The 20,565-nt window shown below is 45.0% G+C and overlaps 2 pseudogenes; both read left to right on the forward strand.

The window, feature by feature from the left end:
• LOC129470387 (keratin, type I cytoskeletal 18-like) overlaps positions 1–4,769 on the forward strand; it is a 41,730-nt pseudogene extending 36,961 nt beyond the window's left edge.
• A 2,650-nt stretch (positions 4,770–7,419) lies between these two features.
• LOC134735226 (leucine-rich repeat-containing protein 37A-like) lies at positions 7,420–20,352 on the forward strand (annotated as a pseudogene).
• The last annotated feature ends 213 nt before the right edge of the window (positions 20,353–20,565 follow it).

Genomic DNA, 20,565 nt, shown 5'->3' on the forward strand with positions numbered 1-20,565 from the left:
GAAGTGCTTGATGGAGCTGCAGACAGATTAGCAGCTATTAACCCACTAAAATGGATCAAGACACTTGGAGGCTCTGTGATTTCAATAATGATTGTGCTTTTAATCTGTGTTGTTTGTCTTTTATGTAGTCTGCAGATGTGGAAGCCGCCTCTGGAGAGAAGGCTGCCACTAAGAACAAGCAATAATAGCTGTGGCAGTTTTGCAAAAAAGAAAAGGGAGACATGTTGGTAGAGGAGCTGAGGCAGGACTGGCTTGTCTGTCATAAAATAAAAGCATCTTGGAAGATGTCTGGGGTCCAGGGTCTAAAACCCCTCGTGGCCTTTGGAACACCAAGCTCTGTGCCAAAGGATGGAAGGCTGCTCTGCCGCACCACAAATCTAAGCCCAGGGCATAAAACCCCTCATGGCTTGGATGGAATACAGGGCTCAGGGCATAAAACCCTTCATGGCCTCTAGAATGTGCATAGACTTGTTGGTTGCTCTCCCAGGCTTGTAAACATGTTCTCCGATATCTCAAGCAGCAGAGCATATTCTATATGCATCAAAGAAAATGCTAAACCATCACAGCTATGCTTGATGCACCGCTACCTTTCTACCCCCACGTCCTCACCTGTTTACCCCCACGTCCTCACCTGTTTACCCCCACGTCCTCACCTGTTTACCCCCACGTCCACACCTGTTTACCCCCACGTCCTCACCTGTTTACCCCCACGTCCACACCTGTTTACCCCCACGTCCACACCTGTTTACCCCCACGTCCTCACCTGTTTACCCCCACGTCCACACCTGTTTACCCCCACGTCCTCACCTGTTTACCCCCACGTCCACACCTGTTTACCCCCACGTCCACACCTGTTTACCCCCACGTCCTCACCTGTTTACTCCCACGTCCTCACCTGTTTACTCCCACGTCCTCACCTGTTTACCCCCACGTCCACACCTGTTTACCCCCACGTCCTCACCTGTTTACCCCCACGTCCACACCTGTTTACCCCCACGTCCACACCTGTTTACCCCCACGTCCTCACCTGTTTACCCCCACGTCCACACCTGTTTACCCCCACGTCCTCACCTGTTTACCCCCACGTCCACACCTGTTTACCCCCACGTCCACACCTGTTTACCCCCACGTCCTCACCTGTTTACTCCCACGTCCTCACCTGTTTACTCCCACGTCCTCACCTGTTTACCCCCACGTCCTCACATCCTCACCACCTGCATCTTTGTTTGATCACCCATAGTGTAGGCTCCCAGAGCTTGGGGCCTTCGCAGCCTCCATACCAGCATTGGCCCCCTGGACCCATGTTATGCATTCTTTTCTTTTCTCATTCCTTTGACTCCACCAGACTTTGTAGCCCCCATGGCCTTGTGTTGGTTCTGATTACCTCAACAGAAATTGCACCATTGCACTCCAGCTTGGGCAACAAGAGCAAAACTCTGTCTCAAAAAAAAAAAAGAAAGCTCAGAGATGTTTAACTGGAATTGGCCATTTCTTCTGAGCTGAGTACTGTGGCTTTTCAGGAGGATTATTCAAAAATGAACAGCAATGTTAATTAGTTCCCACACCATGGTTTCTTTTGAGAAGCATTATGGTTTTTTTTTTTTTTTTCATTCTAAATAAAGGTCCTTTTTCTGAGTTGGTCATATGGATACCACCTACGGGGGCTGCCTTCCCACCTGACTGCTGGGCTCCTGCTGGGCCCATTCCTCCTGTTCTCTCACATCTTCTTTCACAGCTTCAGAAGCAGCTCTGCTCTTGGTTCTGTGCCCCACTTTGTTCTTTTTTTTTTTTCTTGAGATGTAGTTTCACTCTCGTTGCCTAGGCTGGAGTGCAATGGTGTGATCTTGACTCACTGCAATCTCCACCTCCCAGGTTCAAGTGATTCTCCTGCCTCAGTCTCCAGAGTAGCTGGGAATATAGGCGCCCACCACCACGCCTGACTAATTTTTGTATTTTTAATAGAGATGGGGTTTCATGACATTGGCCAGGCTGGTCTTGAACTCCTGACCTTAGGTGATCCACATGCTTCAGCCTCCCAAAGTGCTAGGATTATAGGCGTGAGCCACTGCGCCAGGCCCCCCACCTTTTTCTAATCTCAACTGTCTTTGTTCACTGTGGGCACAAAGGCCTAGGAAGGGGCAGTGTCACTGCTGTCACATCTTTATGGGGCAAGAGGCAGTTTGGATGCTTTCTTCTGTGCACAGTTTAGCTTCTTTGTTCATCGGACTTTGCCTCCTTAGCAATCTTATTGTTACATTATTAGAAATGGAAAGAGGTCATTTTGACTGTCTTATCAAAAGGGATAAGGAAAATTGTATTTTTTTTTTCGAGACAGAATCTTGCTCTGTCGCCCAGGCTGGAGTGCAGTGGCACAATCTCGGCTCACTGCAACCTCCACCTCCTGGGTTCAAGCGATTCTCCTGCCTCAGCCTCCCGAGTAACTGGGACTACAGGCACGTGCTACTACACCCAGCTAATTTTTTGTAATTTTTCTTTTTTAGTAGAGACAGGTTTTCACTGTGTTAGCCAGGATGGTCTCGATCTGCTGACCTCATTATCCACCCGCCTCAGCCTCCTAAAGTGCTGGGATTACAGGCGTGAGCAACCGCATCCGGCCAAAAATGTCCATATTTATCATATCTCCTTACGTCTGTGAATTCTTTCCTGGGCCTTTCCTGTTGATATTTGGTCTGTTTTGGGGATGTCAAAACAGACATTGTTTAGCCCACTCATTCTTACAGAAAGCCTTAAGCGAACTCTTCTCCATATGTTTCACATACTAATCTTCTCCTTCCTTTGTGCTTTTTTTTTTTTTTTTTTGAGATGGAGTCTCACTCTGTCACCCAGGCTGCAGTGCAGTGGCATGATCTCTGCTCACTGCCACCTCTGCCTCCCGGGTTCAAGCAATTCTCCTGCCTCAACCTTCCGAGTAGCTGAGACTACAGGCATGCATCACCACGCCCTGCTAATTTTTGTATTTTTTAGTAGAGACAGGGTTTCACCATATTGGACAGGGTTGTCTCAAACTCCTGACCTCATGATCCGCCCACCTCGGCCTCCCAAAGTGCTGGGATTACAGGTGTGAGCCACCGTGCCTAGCCTATGCTTTTTTAAACAAACAAACAAACCTCATTACTATAGGGAATTAATCTGCAGTCTTCTTACTAGGTATTTATAATCCACATGTGAGAACAATCTCAAAGGAAAAGAGAACTGTATCAGAAAATTTAGCTTAAGGTATTTATTTGGGCAACCTTTAAATGTTTATTTTCTAAAGGTAGAAAATTTATTTCTACAGATTTACCTTCAGCTTTAACAAAAAATTGGCCGTCAAAACCTGAGTCCTGTCCTCTTGCTCTCCTCCCCGGACAGCATGAACTTCACCTCTTGCTCCACCTTCTCCACCAACTACCAGTCCCTGGGCTCTGTCCAGGCACCCAGCTATGTGCCTGCTGGTCAGCAGCGTGGCCAGTGTCTATGCAGGTGTCAGGGGCTCTGGTTCCTGGATCTCCATGTCCTGCTTCACCAGCTTCCAGGGCAGCATGGGGCCCAGGGGCCTGCCCGTGGCGATGGCCGGGGGTCTGGCAGGAATGGCAGTTGCCCAGAATGAGAAGGAAACCATGCAAAGCCTCAGTGACCACCTGGCCTCCTACCTGGACAGAGTTAGGAGCCTGGAGACCAAGAACCAGAAGCTGGAGAGCCAGGAGCACCTGGAGAAGAAGGGACCCCAGGTCAGAGACTGGAGCCATGACTTCAAGACCATCAAGAACCTGAGGTCTCAGATATTTGCAAGTACTGTGGACAATGCCCACATTGTTCTGCAGATCAACAATGCCTGTCTCGCTGGTGATGACTTTAGGGTCAAGTATGAGACAGAGCTAGCCATGTGCCAGTCTGTGGAGAGCAACATCCATGGGCTCTGCAAGGTCATTGATGACACCAATGTCACTTGGCGGCAGCTGGAAGCAGAGATCAAGGCTCTCAAGGAGGAGCTGCTCTTCATGAAGAAGAACCATGAAGAGGAAGTAAAGGGCCTATAAGCCCAGATTGCCAGCTCTGGGTTGACTGTGGAGGTAGATGCCCCCAAATCTCACGACCTTGCCAAAATCATGGCAGACATTGGGCCCAATATGATGAGCTGGCTCCGAAGAACTGAGAGGAGCTGGGCAAGTACTGGTCTCAGCAGATTGAGGAGAGCACCACAGTGGTCACCACGCAGCCTGCTGAGGTTGGAGCTGCTGAGATGACGCTCACGGAGCTGAGACATACAGTCCAGTCCTTGAAGATCAACCTGGACTCCATGAGCAATCTGAAGGCCAGCTTGGAGAACAGCCTGAGGGAGGTGGAGGCCTGTTACACCCTGCGGATGGAGCAGCTCCACGGGATCCTGCTGCACTTGGAGTCAGAGCTGGCACAGACCTGGGCAGAGGGACAGCACTAGGCCCAGGAGTATGAGGCCCTGCTGAACATCGAGGTCAAGCTGGAGGCTGAGATCGCCACCTACCGCCGCCTGCTGGAAGACAGTGAGGACTTCAATCTTTCAATCTTGGTGATGCCCTGGACAGCAGCAACTCCAGGCAAACCATCCAGAAGACCACTACCTGCTGGATACTGGATGGCAAAGTGGTGTCTGAGACCAATGATGCCAAAATTCTGATACATTAAGCCAGCAGAAGCAGGGGACCCTTTGGGGAGCAGGAGGCCAATAAAAAGTTCAGAGGTTAAAAATAAAAGAAAAAATATTGGCATTGTTATGGCATTAACAGCTATATATGTGTACTTTTTTCAAAACAACATTTATAGCATAACTTGAATTTTCTATTTATTAGTATATACATTTTTCTCCTTTTGAAATGTGTATTTTCTAGTTTATTAGATATTGAAAACAATCTTTGATTTATCATTGTAAGTTCACTATCTCTTTTCCAGCAATTATTCTTTTTTCTCTTTTGTGCAGTAGTAGAAAACAAAGTCCAAGCAAGCATAGACCAGGCAAGATATTCAGCTGTCTAGAAGTCTGGAGATTTTGTCCAGCAAGGAGCCCCCTAACAAAAGGCAGAATGCCAAACTGTGAGTGCTGACCTCTGACATGGCTCTGATACCCCAGGCCCATTAAGAGAGGCTTTTCTCCCAGTGGGGAGGTGATAGAATATTCTGAAAGCCCACGTACCTGTTGAAAAACTAAGACTATATGCAAAGAAAAATTCCCCCCAATGGGTGCAATTCTATCTGGATGATGCCCTCTCAAAATAAATAGCCTGTGAGGTTTGTGGCTTAGAAGCCTTGTGACTCCTTACCTCTTTGTGTCATTTTGAAATTTTGCCTCCAGTTCTGTTTCTCTGACAAGACCCATGGCCACCTGCAGCCTGATGCTGCCATGGAGCTTTGTACGGCTCTTTGGTTGCTGCTGGGTTCTTCTTTGTTGAAAAGAAAAATCACTTCAATCAGTCCATCTGTAATGAAATACTGATCTAATATTTGATACTCCACCATGAAATTAAAATGAAACTGCCCTTGCCACCTCCACCCCCAGCGCCTGTTTCTGAAAGTTTTATGAAGCTTCTTGGATGCTTTACCTCTAAGATGCCCTTGGGCTTCCTCCAGGAGAATGAAGAGGTCAGCGAACCTGCTTCCTGTCCCCTGTTCCCTGTCATGCACTCAGAATCAGAGAGCAGAAGATTCTGAAGTCAAGCTGCCAGAATCTCATGTGCTACTATCTCACTTTAACCACAGGCTACTTCTTTACTTTCAGCATCATTGATCAAAATCAGATTTCATGGTGGGTGGGAGATAGTATGGGGATGGTGTAGGGAGAAGTAAGGAAATGCTGTCTTTTGTCAGTACAAAGCCTGGCCCCGTCAGACTCTGCTGCCCTGAGTTAAATTTAATCTCTCTCTCCATCAATTCCAGTCAGGTTGAGCAGTTAAAGTATGATGTCCATCAACTGCAGACTGCTCTCAGAAACTTCCAGCACCAGTGCTATGCAAGGGAGCAGCAGGAGAGACAGCGAGAAGAGCTTCTGTCTCAAACCTTCACTGCTAACGTAAGTCAGGCTTGCGGTGGGGGTCGGCCTGCATTTGACAGATTGTGGGGGCTGGAGTTCAGATCTCTGAGCGTCATCTTTTTTAGGGGGTATCTGAAAAAGATTGATGAGGAGCAAACCAACCAGAAATGACAGGGACTTTGTGCATTGCCACAGAGACTAGACCTAGACAGAAGAATCTCTTTTTCTAACACAAAAACCTGAAGAAGAAGCAGTTAAATTGAAGGGGAATAGGCAGAGGTGAAAGTAACCTGGTTGGACTGGTCTGAGACAGAAAGGTGGAAATTCACATGGTGGAAACGTTTTTCTGATCAGATAGAGACAGATGATTAGAATTTAGGCCATTTGTAGAGAAGGCAGCATTTCAAAGCTGCCTGTGCAGTTGCCATTGTGCCGAGTTTGTGTGTGGTTCCGGTGTCAGGTGCATTAAAATGTTTTTGTTCCTAGTCGGAGCAGCGATTTGAAGGAATTTGTTAACAGATATTTAGGGTTAGATGGACTGCTTGCCTGAGTCTATCTGAAAGTGTGTTGGTTTTCACATTTGATTTCTCAGAACCCGTTGTCCCTGTCCTTTAGTCTTAACCAGACCATTTCCTGAACATGGCCGTAGAACATACTGGCCTCTTCTGTGTCATGCGTAATACATTCCACCAAGTGAAGTGTGCTTTGGCTTTTTGTGTGTGTGCTTTTTTAGAGGTTTATTTTCCAGAGATGTTAACTTTCTAAGCCTGTCATTAGAATTCACATCATTTCCCACTTTGCAGATGTTTAATCCTCAATGCTTCATCCTTGCTTTGCAATAAATTTCCCCAAGTGTTTCAAAATGTGCCTATGTAGTTTTTGCTTCTCCAGAGTAAGCAATCAAGTCACAATGTTTTTTTGTTTGTTTGTTTTTGTTTTTTGAGACAGAGTCTCACTCTGTCACCCAGGCTGGAGTGCAATGGTGTGATCTCAGCTCACTGCAACCTCTGCCTCCTTGGTTCAAGTGATTCTCCTGCCTCAGCCTCCCTAGTAGCTGGGATTACAGGTGCCTGCCACCAGGCCTGGCTAATTTTTGTATTTTTAGTAGAGACAGGGTTTCCCCATATTGGCCAGGCTGGTCTCGAGCTTCTGACCTCAGGTAATCTTCTCGCCTCAGCCTCCCAAAGTACTGGGATTATAGGCATGAGCCACCACACCTGGCCAAGTCACAGTGTTTAACAATTCAAAAATTTAATGAACTATAAGACACACTAAAAGATGATGTTTGGATTTTAGATTGTTACAATTATGATTCAAGTCTTTTTTCTGCCAAGGATGATCGCTCAGGATTATTTTGTTTCTTGCCAGCCTGGTGTGATGCTGGGCATACAGTGGGTTCTTAATAAACACTGACTTGCAAGATGAAATTTCTTCCTGGTCATTCTACCATCTGGAGCTATAATACATTTTTCTGAGAGATAATGGACCATCAGCCATATCTTTTCAGATAGGAGGGTAAGAAAGATTTGTATATAAATGGAATTCTGTAAGTGCTTGGCAAATTACTGAAGAGAAGTCTCTAATTGAGTCTTTCAAACACTAGCATCTTTTGATGCAATGAGCATTAGCTGCATGTTTGTTGGTGTGCTCTCAGGGTTCAAACCAACACAAGAGCCTTACAGTGCCCAAGGTGGTTGGGGTACAGCTTGGTTTTATATATTTTAGGGAGGCATGAGGCATCAATCAAATACACTTAAGAAATACAATGGTTTGGTTCAGAAAGGCGGGACAAATCAAAGTGGGGGCTTCCAGGCTATAGTTAAATTTAAATATTTTCTGGTTGACAATTGGTTGAGTTTATCTGAAGACCTGGGATCAATGGAAAGGAATGCTCAGGTTAAGATAAAGGATTGTGGAGACCATGTTTTGTTGTGCAGAGGAATCTCTCAGCAGAGTTCAGGGGGGAAAGCAGGTTATAAAATGTTTCTTATTGGACCTAAAAGGGTGCCTGGCTTTTAGTTTATTCTCTCCTGGATCTGGAAAAAAAGGAAGGAAAACAAAGGGGAAAGGGTATTGATTCTCTATAGAATGTGGATTTTTCCCACTTGAGACTCGGCAGGGCAATTTCAAGGTATGGCAAGGAAATATATAGTGGGTTAAATATTTTTTCCTTGTGCCAGAATTAGATTGAAAAGTAAGTCATGATATATAGGTCAAATAAAACCCATCTGGTGAGAATTTATGGTTTATAGGGCATGACTCCCTAGACCCCTTAGGTGGGAATTTGGGCAAGATAAAAAAATCAGAGCTTAGTCATCAACTGTATCTGGGCAGCCTGCCTTCAGAAGTCCAGGTGAACTCAGATGAGCCTGAGGGTCCCCTGAGCAAGCTGGACTTTCTCAATTCCTTCTAGAGCCTGAAACTCAAAACCCAGAGACCCTTGAAGAGATCCAGTCCTCTTAGCTCCAGCAAGAAGCCCCAGCACAGCTTCCACAGCTCCCTGAGGAGGTAGAACCTTCTTTAACCCAGGAGGAGTCCCCAGCTCTGCCTTCACAGTCCCTTGAGGGGGTCACTCTTTTTCAACAGAGCAGGAGTCCCCAGCACAGCAGCTACCTCCCTCTGAAGAGATTGTAGCTCAGCCATCAATACATCATGAGGTAAATGTCCCATTTAAAAGTTGGAGTGAAGCTCAGCACTCACACTTGCCCAATGTCAAGCCAGGAACAGGCTGCCTCTCAGCCTCCAGAGCACCCCAAGGAGGTCAACTCTTCCTCAGCCCAATTAAAGGCCCCAGCTCAGACAACAGAATTCCCTGAGGAGATGAAACCTTCTGCAACTCAGCAAGGGACTCCAGCTGAACCTCCAGGTCCTCCTGTGGAGGTTGAACCTTCCCCCAGTGAGCAGGAGCAGCCAGCTCAGCCTTGTGAGTTTCCTAGGGGAGTTGAACCTTCTCAGACCCAGCAGGAGGCCCCAGCTCAGCCTCCAGAGTCTATGGGGGGTGCAGCTCAAACTCCACTGAATCATGAGGTGACAGTTCAACCTCCAGGCGAGGATCAAGCTCATTATAACTTGCCCAGTGTTACAGTTAAACCTGCGGATGTGGATATTGCCATAACTTCAGAGTCTGCCAAGGAGACTGAATCTTCTCCAGCCCAGCAGGAGGCCCCAACCCAGTCTCCAGAGGAGATGGAACCTTCTGCAACCCAAGAGGAGGCCACAACTGAGCCTCCAGGTCCTCCTGTGGAGGCTGACCCTTCCCGCAGTGAGCAGGAACAGCCAGCTTAGCCCTCTGAGTCTTCTGGGGAGGTTGAATCTTCTCCAGCCTTCTGGGAAGGTTGAATCTTCTCCAGCCAAGAAGGAGACCCCAGCTCAGCCTCCAGAACATTATGAAGTCACAGTTTCACCTCCAGGTCACCATCAAGCTCAGCATTCCGATTTGCCCAATGTCACTGTTAAGGCTCCAGATATGCAGCTTACCATAGCAACATAGCCTACTGCAGAGACGGGAACTTCTCCAGTCTAGCAAGAGGGTACAGCTCAGCTCTCAGGGCCAGTTAATGATGTAGAACCTTCTGCCACCCAGCATGGGGGCCCACCTCTGCCTTCAGAGTCATTGGAAGAGGCTGGGCCTTTACCAGTTCAACAGGAGACTTCAGTTCAGTCTCCAGAACCTATTAAGGATCAGAATCCCTCTGCAACCTAGCAGGAGGCTGAGCATCCACAGACCCCTGAGGAGGTTGAGTCTTCTCTAACCCAGCAGGAGGCCCCAGCTCAGACTCCAGAGCTCCTTAATGAAGTTGTAGCTCAATCTCCAGAGCATCATGAGGTAACAGTTTCTCCTCTAAGTCATGGTCAAGTTCAGCCTCCAACATTGTACAATGTCACTGTTAAACCTGTGGATCACATGGTTACCATGACTCCAGATTTCACTAATCAGGTTGACATTTTAACCCAACAGGGGGCCCCAGCTCAGCCCTTTGTGTCCCCTGAGCAGTTTCAACATTTGAAAGACCAGCAAGAGATTATAATTCAGCAGCTAAATACCCCTGAAAATGATGAACTTCCTCCAGTCCATCAAGAGCCCACAACTCAGCCTCCAACTGAGCTCTCTTCAGACTTTGAAAGTTCATTGAATGATGGAATGATATTTTCACCTCTAGATGTGTCTTCAATATTCAGAAATAATTCAACTTTGCCTAATACCACAGTTAAAAATGTGGATATGGAGCTTCCCATACCTTCAGCAGTCCCTATGGAGGTTGAATCTTCTCCAGTCCAGCAGGACAACCCTCCTATTCCCACTGAACAGGCTGACTTTTCTCTAGCCCAGCTGATCTCCCTTCCCCACCTCTGCATTCTCCTGAAAAGATTGAACCTCCAGTCCAGTAAGAGGCCACAGCTCAGACTCCAGGTCCCCCTAAGAGGGTAGAACCTTCTCCAGTCCAGCAAGAGTTCCAAGCTGAGTCACCAGAGGCCCCTAAGGAGGTTGAACCATCTGCAACCCAGCAGGAAGCCTCAGGTCATCCTCCAAAGTCTACTGAAGAGGTCAGTCCTCCACCACAGCAGGAGATATCAGCTCAGCCATCAGAGCCACCTAAGAAGGTCGAACCATCTTCAGTCCTACAGCAGCCCCCAACTCAGCTTTTAGAGCCAACTAAAGAGGTAGAATCCTCTCCAGCCTAGCAGGAAGGCCCTGCTCAGTCTTCAGAGCCCCCTATGGTGATAGAACCCTCTCTGACCTGGCAGATGGCCCCATCTTTGCCTCTAGGGTTCCTTCAGGAGGTTGGACCATATCTAACTCAGCAGGAGGCTCTAGCTCAGATTCCAGAGCCCCCTATGGAGGCAGAACCTTCTCCAACCCAGCAGGAGGCCACAGTTCAGGTTCCAGAGCTCCCTAAGGAGATAGAACTTTCAAGCCAGCAGATGGTCCCAGCTCAGCTTCCATAGCCACCTAAGGAGATTGCAGCTCAACATCCAGCTCACTATGAGGTGACAGTTCCAACACAAGGTCAGGATCAAGCTCAGCACTCAATATTAAGCCAGTTTCACAGTTCAACCTTTGGATCTGCGGCTTACCATCACTCCAGAATCCACGACAGACGTTGAACTTTCTTCAACCATGCAGGAGACCCCAACTCAGCCTCCTAAGAAAGTTGTACCCCACCTTCCAGTATATCAAGAGGTAACAGTTGCAACATCAGGTCAGGATCAAGCTCAGCATTCAATGTCACCCAGCATTACAGTTCAACCTTTGCACCTGGGACTTACCATAAGTCCAGAATCCAGTACAGAGGTTGAACATCCTACACCCCTGAAGACGACTATAGTTCCTCCAAACCACCCTAAGGTGACACTTCCACATCCAGGCCATGTTCAGACTCAGCATTCAAACCTGACTCAAGCCACAGTTCAACCTTTGGATTGGGAGCTTACCATCACTCCAGAATCCACTACAGAGGTTGAACCTTCTACAGCTCTGATGACTACATTTTCTCCTCCAAAACATTCTGAGGTGACACTTCCACCTTCAGACAAGGGTCAGACTCAACTCACAATTCAACCTTTAGATCTGGGGCTTAACATCACTCCTGAATCCAGTACAAAGGTTGAACCTTCTACAGCCCTGATGACTACAGCTCCTGCTCCAAAACGCCGTGAGGTGACATTTCCACCTCCAGACAAAGGTCAGGCTCAGCATTCAAGCCTGACTCAAGTCACAGTTCAATCCCTTACCATAACTACAGAGCCTACTAGAGGTTAAACCGTCTCCAACCATGGAGGAGACCTCAACTCAGCCTCCAGACCTGGGGTTCGCCATCACTCCAGAACCCACTACAGAGATTGGACATTCTACAGCCCTGGAGAAGACTACAGCTTCTTGTCCAGACCAAGTTCTAACTCAGCTTCAAAACCTGACTGAAGTCACAGGTCTATAAACTGAACTAGAAACTACTCAGGATTTACAGGTGCAGTCTGAAAATTATGCTCAAAATAAGCCTTTAACTGCACAAGAGGGAACTGACTCAACAGCTCAAGTTCGAGGATTCTACAGCAACTCTTTTCCACAAACCAAATGATATGAATTTTTTTATTAATTTATATATGTATATATATATATATATATATATATATATATAGAGAGAGAGAGAGAGAGAGAGAGAGAGTTTTTTTGTAGAGATGGGGGTCTTGCTTTGTTGCCCAGGTTGATCTTGAACTCCTGGGGCTCAAGTGACCTGCCTGCCTTGGCCTCCTACAGTGGTGGAATTACAGGCACGAGCCACCATGCCTGGCCTCAAGTGTTTCTAGATTCACAGTAGACACTGCACTAGATGATCATTTCCATTTCTGGTTCAAGTCCTTCATTTTATAGATTAAGGTGTGCTGACTCCCAGTCCATCACCTTTTTGATATCTTTATGGGAGTAAAATGTGGCAAGCTTTTTGTTAGCCTCAAAGACTGTCTCAAAGTTTAAGAAGTATTGCTCTAAATGATTTTTTAAAATATCCCTTATTAGAAGAGGAAAACCCACTACTTTTGTAGAAGCCTTTTGCTGTAGAACAATGGGATGGAATAAAGGTACCTCACAAAATACCTTTTTTTCTCTCCAAATTCTTCTATACTTGTCCAGACAGATGGACTATATTTCCTTTCTATTAACTAGAAGACAGGATGACAGGACTGGAGCATGTCATCACTGTCCTAAATGTACTGAAATCTTAACAGCTTTAGCTGAAAAAAGGTCAAAGCAGGCCGTGAAAATATATTTAAATGACAAACTCCAAAACGATCTATGCTAGAATCCCAAGGCAGGCAGAGAAAACTGGTTCCTTGGAAGAAGGTAGTCAAAGAAATAAGCAGAGTGACCTAGACCCTCATCCAATATGTGTGATGTACTTGAGGAGGGAGTAACCCCTTTGCTTTATTCATCTACATATGTCCATGAGCCACGAGAACACATCTGTCCACATGAAGCTCCTCAATACAAGACCTCTGACTGCATCACATAAACCCTGTTACAGGGGCAAAGTCTAGAGAATCTGAAATGGTGAGCCTATATCTTAAAGCCCTGAGAATAACCTTGAAGAAGACTCCCTCGTATTGAGGAACAATGGAAGGAGCAAGGGGCCTGGAATCAGTCAGACCTGGGTTTGAATTCTGGCTCTGTCACTTTCTGGTACAGTGACTTGAATAATGAATGTGACCCTTTCTGGGTAGCATTTACAGCACAAGGGCATTTGAGAAATAAATGAAAGACAATGTGTATAGCATCTAGCAGAGGGCTGGACACAGTGCTGGTGCTCAGCCATCATGATGTCACATCTGTACTGGCCAGTGAGCATAAACCCCTGGGATGCCCAGAGGTGGTAAAGCCAGGAGTTCTGGAAGTGTGGGATTCTCAGAAGGAAATGGAACTCTCTGCTCTAAAGGTCCTATTCGAGTTAGAAAGCAAGATACAATGCACACATAGCCAAATTGTCATCATTCAGCTCCTATTACAGGAGAATGAAGAGCTGCATAGAAAATTACTTGCAAAGCTTGTAAGTGGTTTTGCCACTTATTAGCCATGTGAACCTAAGCAAATTACCCAGTGTCTCTAAGTTTCAACTTCCTCATCTACAAAATAGGTATAATAATAATATCTACATCACAAGAGTTGTTGGAAAAATGAAAATGAGATCTCATAGGAGGTAGCATGTATTGAGCATTTACCATATGCCAAACACTACTCTAAGAACTTTGGGCATGTTGTCTTGCTGGAGGCCACACAAATGTTTCTTATGATTAGGCATGAGTGAAGCCTGTCAGTAACAATAGGAAGCTGTGATCAATTAAGCAGCTGACTACTCATTACCTCCTCCCCCTTCCTCTTGTTACCCAATAAATACAAAGGGCTGTAGAAGCTCAGGGGCTGCCTTTGCTCACTAGAAGCAGGGAGCTCTCTTCTTCTTCCCCATGCTCACCTTTCCTTAAAACAGTTTATTTTGTCTTAAGTTTTCATTTCTACATTCGTCCCTTCATTCAGTCTCATAATGACAGTCTCAGGCAGTAAGAGTAACTGCTGTAATGATGGTCTCAAGCAGTTAACAGTAGTAACTGCTATAATGATGGTCTCAAGCAGTAACAGTAGTAACTTCTGTAATGACGGTCTCAAGTAGTAGCAGTGGCAGTCGGCCACAAGTGGCGCCTGAACAGGGACATCAGGGAAAAAAAGAGACCTGAAGGGACCTGAAGAAGCCTGCAGGGATAAATAGAGATAGAGACAAATAGAGATAGGTAGAGATGAGTAGGTAGAGATGAGATGAGAAGGTAGAGATTAGTAGGGAAAGACAGGGACTTACAGGAACTTGAAGAAACTAACAGGTACCATAGGGACAGATAGCGATAGATAAAGACTAGCAAAGACTAGCAATATAAGGTCAGCGCCCTAAAGAGGTACAAAAGTAGAGACTAGCAAAGACTAGCAGAGATTTGCAGGGACAGATAGGGTCCTGTAGGGACTTGAATGAAGAAGGTCTGCTGGAGCAAAACAAACAAACAAACAAAAACTCTAAAGCCCAGAGGAAAAAAAACTAAAAGCCAGAGGAACGAGAAGTCTGCCAGCAGCAACATAAGATCAGTGCTCTAAAAAGGTACTGGTCAGTGCCCTAGAGGGACAAAGAATGGGAAATTTTTGAATCAGGGTAACATGTGGAAAAATGTGGTTATTTTCCCTTTTTTGTTTGGAGTTTGGTACGTACCATCTTTTATTTCAGGGTTTGAGAGAATTTTTGCCCCACCTACAGCACCAATCAAAAGTGGTAAATAGGAGAGGGAGGATGAAAATTGACTTGTACCATCTTTTGTGGCTACAGAAAGGCTAACTTTAGCTTTGGCTTTCATGGATTGTAAACGTACACTGGCACCTGTGAGCTGTGCAGAGGACTTGGGAGGTTTTCTTGGAGCTTGTCAAGATGTGGGCACCGAGCTTCATTGCTCTGCAGTATTGACTCAGGCAATGGCTAATTTGGTAGCTGACAGATTTAAAGGAAGCCAAGGGTCAAGCCCTTAGGTGGGAAAGTGTTATAAGTGTAGAAAAATTGGACCTTTCAAAAAAGAACACCACCAGACCTCTGGGAAGAAGGGATTTTATAATGCAGCTTCCCCCCAACCCCAACAGAAAAAATGCCAGGACTTTGCCCTCATTGTAATAAAGGAGATCATTGGGCTAATCCATGCCACTCAAAATTTCATCAAAATGGCACCCCCCCCATCAGGAAGTGAAAAGACGGTCTGGACCTGGGCACCTCAAACTATGAGGGCATTCCCTGTCCAGGCCACAACTCCGTTTCAGGGGTGGGTTTCCAGAGGCACATTGACTTCCTCTCCTCAGGAACACCTGGAAACGCAGCATTAGCTCTCCTAGCTAGAGAACAAATTATGTTAATTGAAAGAAACAAACTCACTAAGATTCCCATTGGTATTTGGGGACTCTGCCAACAACATACATGGGATTCATTTTGGTAAAAGCTGTCTTAACTTACAGGTCTGGGAGTTGTTGATTCTGATTGTGAAGGAGAAATTCAGGCAGTGGTAATGTCACAAGATCTTTGGGTTTTTGAGCTGGGAGAATATGTTGCTCAACTGTTGCTTATTCGCTGTAAATTGTACCCTTCTCTACGTAAGAAGAAGCGAGGATATCAGGGATTTGGAAGTGCAACTAGGAGATTTATCTACCACAACCCATAGCATCTAGTGGCCCCACCTGTACAGTGCAAATTGAAGGTTTAAGGATTGTTTTTTGCTATACTGTTGTACAAAAAGGATAAGCCTCGATTTGCTTTCTCTGTGCCTTCTGTTAATCAGAAAGAGCCTGTTGTTATCAGTGGAAAGTTTTACCCCGCGGTAATTAACCAAAGAGGCAGAAGCTGAGTTGCAGCTTGTAGAACAAATGCTTCAGCAATGGCATGCCTCCCAGCTACAGCCACAAAAGTTTTTTGCTTCTGTTTTGCTAGATTTACTGACGTGGGGTTGAGGGTATGATTGGGTCTTTACAGAAGATGAACAAACCATGTGGGTGCCCTCAAGGTGTCTACGACCATGGAATGGGAGACTGGAGGGACAGATGGATCCCAACCATGGACCTGGTTCCCCCAGTACAAGCCATGAGCCCGTTGAATTTGAATGTGAAGATGGAACAAGGACCGACCAGAGTCACGCTGACATCAACCCCCATAATATGGGGACCGATCAAGAAAACCACACAGGAAGCTGAGAAACTGCTGGAGTGCCAGGGTTTCACCTTTTGCTGGAACTCAGAGGTACAATCGATGCTTAATGGACCAGTGCTTTCTGACTGAGCTCCTCTCTACCCTGAATACAAAAGACCCTAATAGGCAGAAATATCATCACCCCTATTCAGCATGAAGAAGTTGCAGAAGATGTACGTTCTTCCCTCTGCAACCCTTAGGATTAAGGGTCTTCTTGGAGGAGGGAAGGGGGACATATGTAAGAAGCATTCAAACCAGAGCAACTCCATTTTGAGTAAGGGCTAAGAAAAATGAAGCGGGATCATCAACTGGTAATTAAGGGCTGCACAGCCTGCAATTGCCTTGCTCAATTAATTTAAAAACAAAAAGGAGATGTCAGAGGCCACACAAATGTTTATGATTAGGCATAATTGAAGCCTGTCAGTAACAATACAAACCTGTGCTCAAGCAGCTGACCAATCATTACCTCCTCCTCCTTGCTCTTGTTACCCAATAAATACAAAGGGCTGTAGAAGCTCAGGGGATGCCTTTGCTCACTAGAAGCAGGGAGCTCTCCTTCCCTATGCTAGACTTTCCTTAAAACAGTTTTTGTCTTAAGTAGCCTTTCCTTAAAATAGTTTCTTTTAAGTTTTCATTTCTACATTCCTCCCTTCATTCAGTCTTGTAATGGTGGTCTCAGGCAGTAACAGTCACTGCTGTAATGACAGTCTGAAGCAATAACAGTGGTAACTGCTGTAATGACGGTCTCAAGTAGCAGCAGTGGCAGTCAGCCACATCTCACTTGTATAAGTATGCCTAGAATATAAACGGCACCTAATAAATGTAAGTATTGAAAAATGTTATGGGGCAGAGGAAGAAATGCTAAGCTTCTGCGAGAAGAGAATACAGCTTGTTACACAGGTGAGAAGAATAAGCTGCAGCTGAGAGAAGAAAAGTGTAAGAGTTTCTCAAGACTTTTCAACCATTACAAATTTAAACAGCCACCCTAAATCACCCCAAAGGAGAGACCCGAGTTGTTCTTTTCCTCTTTAATGTTTATGCCTCTCTGAATCGGAGAAGAAGCTGCCAGGATTCCAGTACATACCAAAACGTGATGACAATGCCCTCAACTGTCCAAACCTTTGTGCATTCACTGCTGTGTAAAGGAAGCTGATGTCAGTAGACTGGGGGGAGCAACAAGGTGTGTTTGTGACTGAAGCTCAATTTGCCATCACAGTGTGGCCACTACCTACCTCACTAATATTCTAATAGTGGGATAAATAATTCAATAGGGATAAAGCCTGGATTTTCCTCTTATTCTCTCTTGGTGCTTACATTCTTGGAATGATCTTGATGTGCCACAGACAAGCCAGCATGTGACTGTGCTCTATCTGAATAAGGTATAGCCTTTCTACATTGCAGAGTCGTTCAGTTTCTAAAATTATGGAGCTTTGTACTGTTAGAACCAATGAAGTGACAGAGTTTTTTGAAAAATAAGCCATCAGTCTGGACCTGTGTAGCCTAATGAAAGTGAAGCATTTTAAAGTCAGGGAAAAAATATATATATGTACTTAACATTTAGGACTGTCAGCCACTGCTGGTTTTCCGTAAACCATTTCATTCCTGATTTCAGCTGTAAGAGATATGATTATTGCTCCCATTCAGAGGGGCATTTTGATTGTTAGCTGCCTAGTCCTCCTTGCTTGGCACCCTGAAAACAAATGCCCTTTCTCCCACTGCAAAACCTCCCACTGCAAAACCAGTGCCAAGGTGGGAGGATAGCTAGAGGCCAGTAATTTGAGGCCAACGTGGGCTACATAGAGAAACCCCCTTTTGTGTGTGTGTGTGTGTGTGTGTGTATGTATGCCTCATTGTAATATAAAATTATGCAGTATTTGGGGATACAACACATTAAGGTGCTTGGGCCAAAAAGCCAAGTAAAACAAAGCAAAATACAAACAAAACCAACAATAAACAAAGCACTTTGAAAATAAATTATTATTGTTTCTTTTTTTTATGCATAATGTTTTCTTTTCCTATTTCCAGAGGTGAATATTATTTTTTTTCCTCTTCTTTAATTCTGTCTTGAAAGCCTTCTGTAGATATCAGTGGGAGAAAACCTTGAAGCCTTCAAAACCCCTTTTCTACAAAAAAAAAAAATTATATATATATATAGTCTATTTGTTTTCGCTTTTTTGAGACAGTCTCGCTCTGTCACCCAGGCTGCAGTGCAATGGTGCGATCTCGGCTCACTGCAACCTCCATCTCCCGGGTTCAAGCAATTCTCCTGCCTCAGCCTCCCAAGTAGCTGGGATTACAGGCCCTGGGGAGAATCTTTCAGACACATGTTCTCAGGACCCCCTGAAGGCTGTGTCACGAGCCGTGGTCACTCATACCTATACTTGAATCTAAACAGCCTGCAAAATTTGTTTCTGATGCTGAGGTTTTGATATAAATCTGTGGAGTTCCAACAACTTTAGCAAGCCTCCAGTGCTGAGCTAGATCTTTCTTCAGGTTCTTGGGCAAAACAATTGAGGACTAAGCTCTGAGTTTTTATGTTGCCCAAATTCCTACCTAAGGGGTCTAAGGGAGTCATGCCCTACAAACCATAAATTCTCATCAGATGGGTTTTATTTGACCCTATATATCATGACTTACTTTTCAATCTGACTCTGGCATAACATTACGAGGCAAGGAAAAAATATGTAACCCAAAATATATTTCCTTGCCATACCTTGAAATTGTCCTGCAAAGTCTCTTGTGGGAAAAATCCACATGCTATAGAGAATCCCCTTGCCCCCTTTGTTTTCCTTCCTTTCTTTCCAGATCCAGGAGAGAATCAACTAAGAGCCAGGCACTCTTCCTATAGCCTGGAAGCCCCCACTTTGAGTTGTCCCACCTTTCTGAACCAAACCATTGTGTTTCTTAAATGTATTTGATTGATGTCTCATGCCTTCCTAAAATATATAAAACCAAGCTGTATCCCGACCACCTTGGGCACATGTTCTTAGGACCTCCTGTGGGCTGTGTCACCGGCCTTGGTTGCTGAGATTTGGCTCAGAATAAACCTCTTCAAATATTTTACAGAATTTGACTCTTTTCGTCAACACAATAAACTTGGTTGCTTTTGAATTCTGACTGTCTAGAGGTGGAACAAGTATTTCATATGCCTGATGATCTGCAGCCTGATCTTGATCTACAGTTTGAAACTTACTTTTGAAGAGGCCAAGCTAGGGCCTGGTTCTGGTCCCAGTCTAGCATTGGAACCACCTCTGGGAGCCTTTCTTGCTGAGTCAGCTTGTCATTCAGATCCTGGTGTGCAGCAGTGAACTGCTCTGGCTCCAGGGGCAGCTCTCCAGCTGAATCTGTGTTCAGGAATGGAATCAAAGTCTCATCAAAGTCTCAGTCAGTTCCTGAGGCAGAAGAGGTGGGTGTGTAAGATTGTAAGGGCCAATTTTGAAAGATAAAATAAGTTCAGTTTCTCTGTGAATTAATTATTAATGTCAAAGGCACACTGATGCAAAACCAGTATATAGACCCCTGTGTCAGATTAACAAGGTTTTCTAGAAGCATTAACCAACTCATTAATAAAGGTTACAAAGATTATAAAAGTCTTATGGAAGTTATATTTTATAATCAAGATGAAATTGTACAGATTGTTTACAAAATTTTAAAAACAAATGTAATTGGCTTCATGCTGTTTTTATTAGGGCATTTTGTTTAGAAAATTGTCTCCTCAGAGAATGAAAGTTTTTGCTTTTTTTTTGAGACTGAGTTTTGCTCTCATCACCCAGGTTGGAGTGCAATGGCACAATCTTGGCTCACTGCAACCTTCGCCTCCTGGGTTCAAGTGATTCTCCTGCCTCAGCTTCCTGAGTACCTGGGATTACTGGCACCAGCCACCACGCCCAGCTAATTTTTGTATTTTTAGTAGAGATGGTGTTTCACCATGTTGGCCAGGCTGGTCTTGAACTCCTGACCTCAGGTTATCCACCCGCCTCAGGCTCCCAAAGTGCTAGGATTACAAGCATGAGCCACCACACCTGGCCAGTTTTTGTGGGTATTTAAAAAATCCTTGAGTTATCACTTTGATTAAATAAATGACTTTACAATGACCTGTGATCCTGTTTTGTAACATCAAGTGTTTTAAACCTTTTATGTTTGACAAACTTTCTAAAATCAAATTATGAATTATATATTTTCTAACCTAATTAATCTTTTAAGACATTAGCTTCCCTAAAGTCCACAAATGACATAATTTGTCTCAAGAAGTAAATGACTGTTTTTTCTTTTAGAGATTTAGAAACTTAATCCCTATTTAAGAGCTTTCATATG

The sequence above is a fragment of the Symphalangus syndactylus genome, chromosome 20 (assembly GCF_028878055.3).
Source record: "Symphalangus syndactylus isolate Jambi chromosome 20, NHGRI_mSymSyn1-v2.1_pri, whole genome shotgun sequence".
NCBI classification, from domain to species: Eukaryota; Metazoa; Chordata; class Mammalia; order Primates; family Hylobatidae; genus Symphalangus; species Symphalangus syndactylus.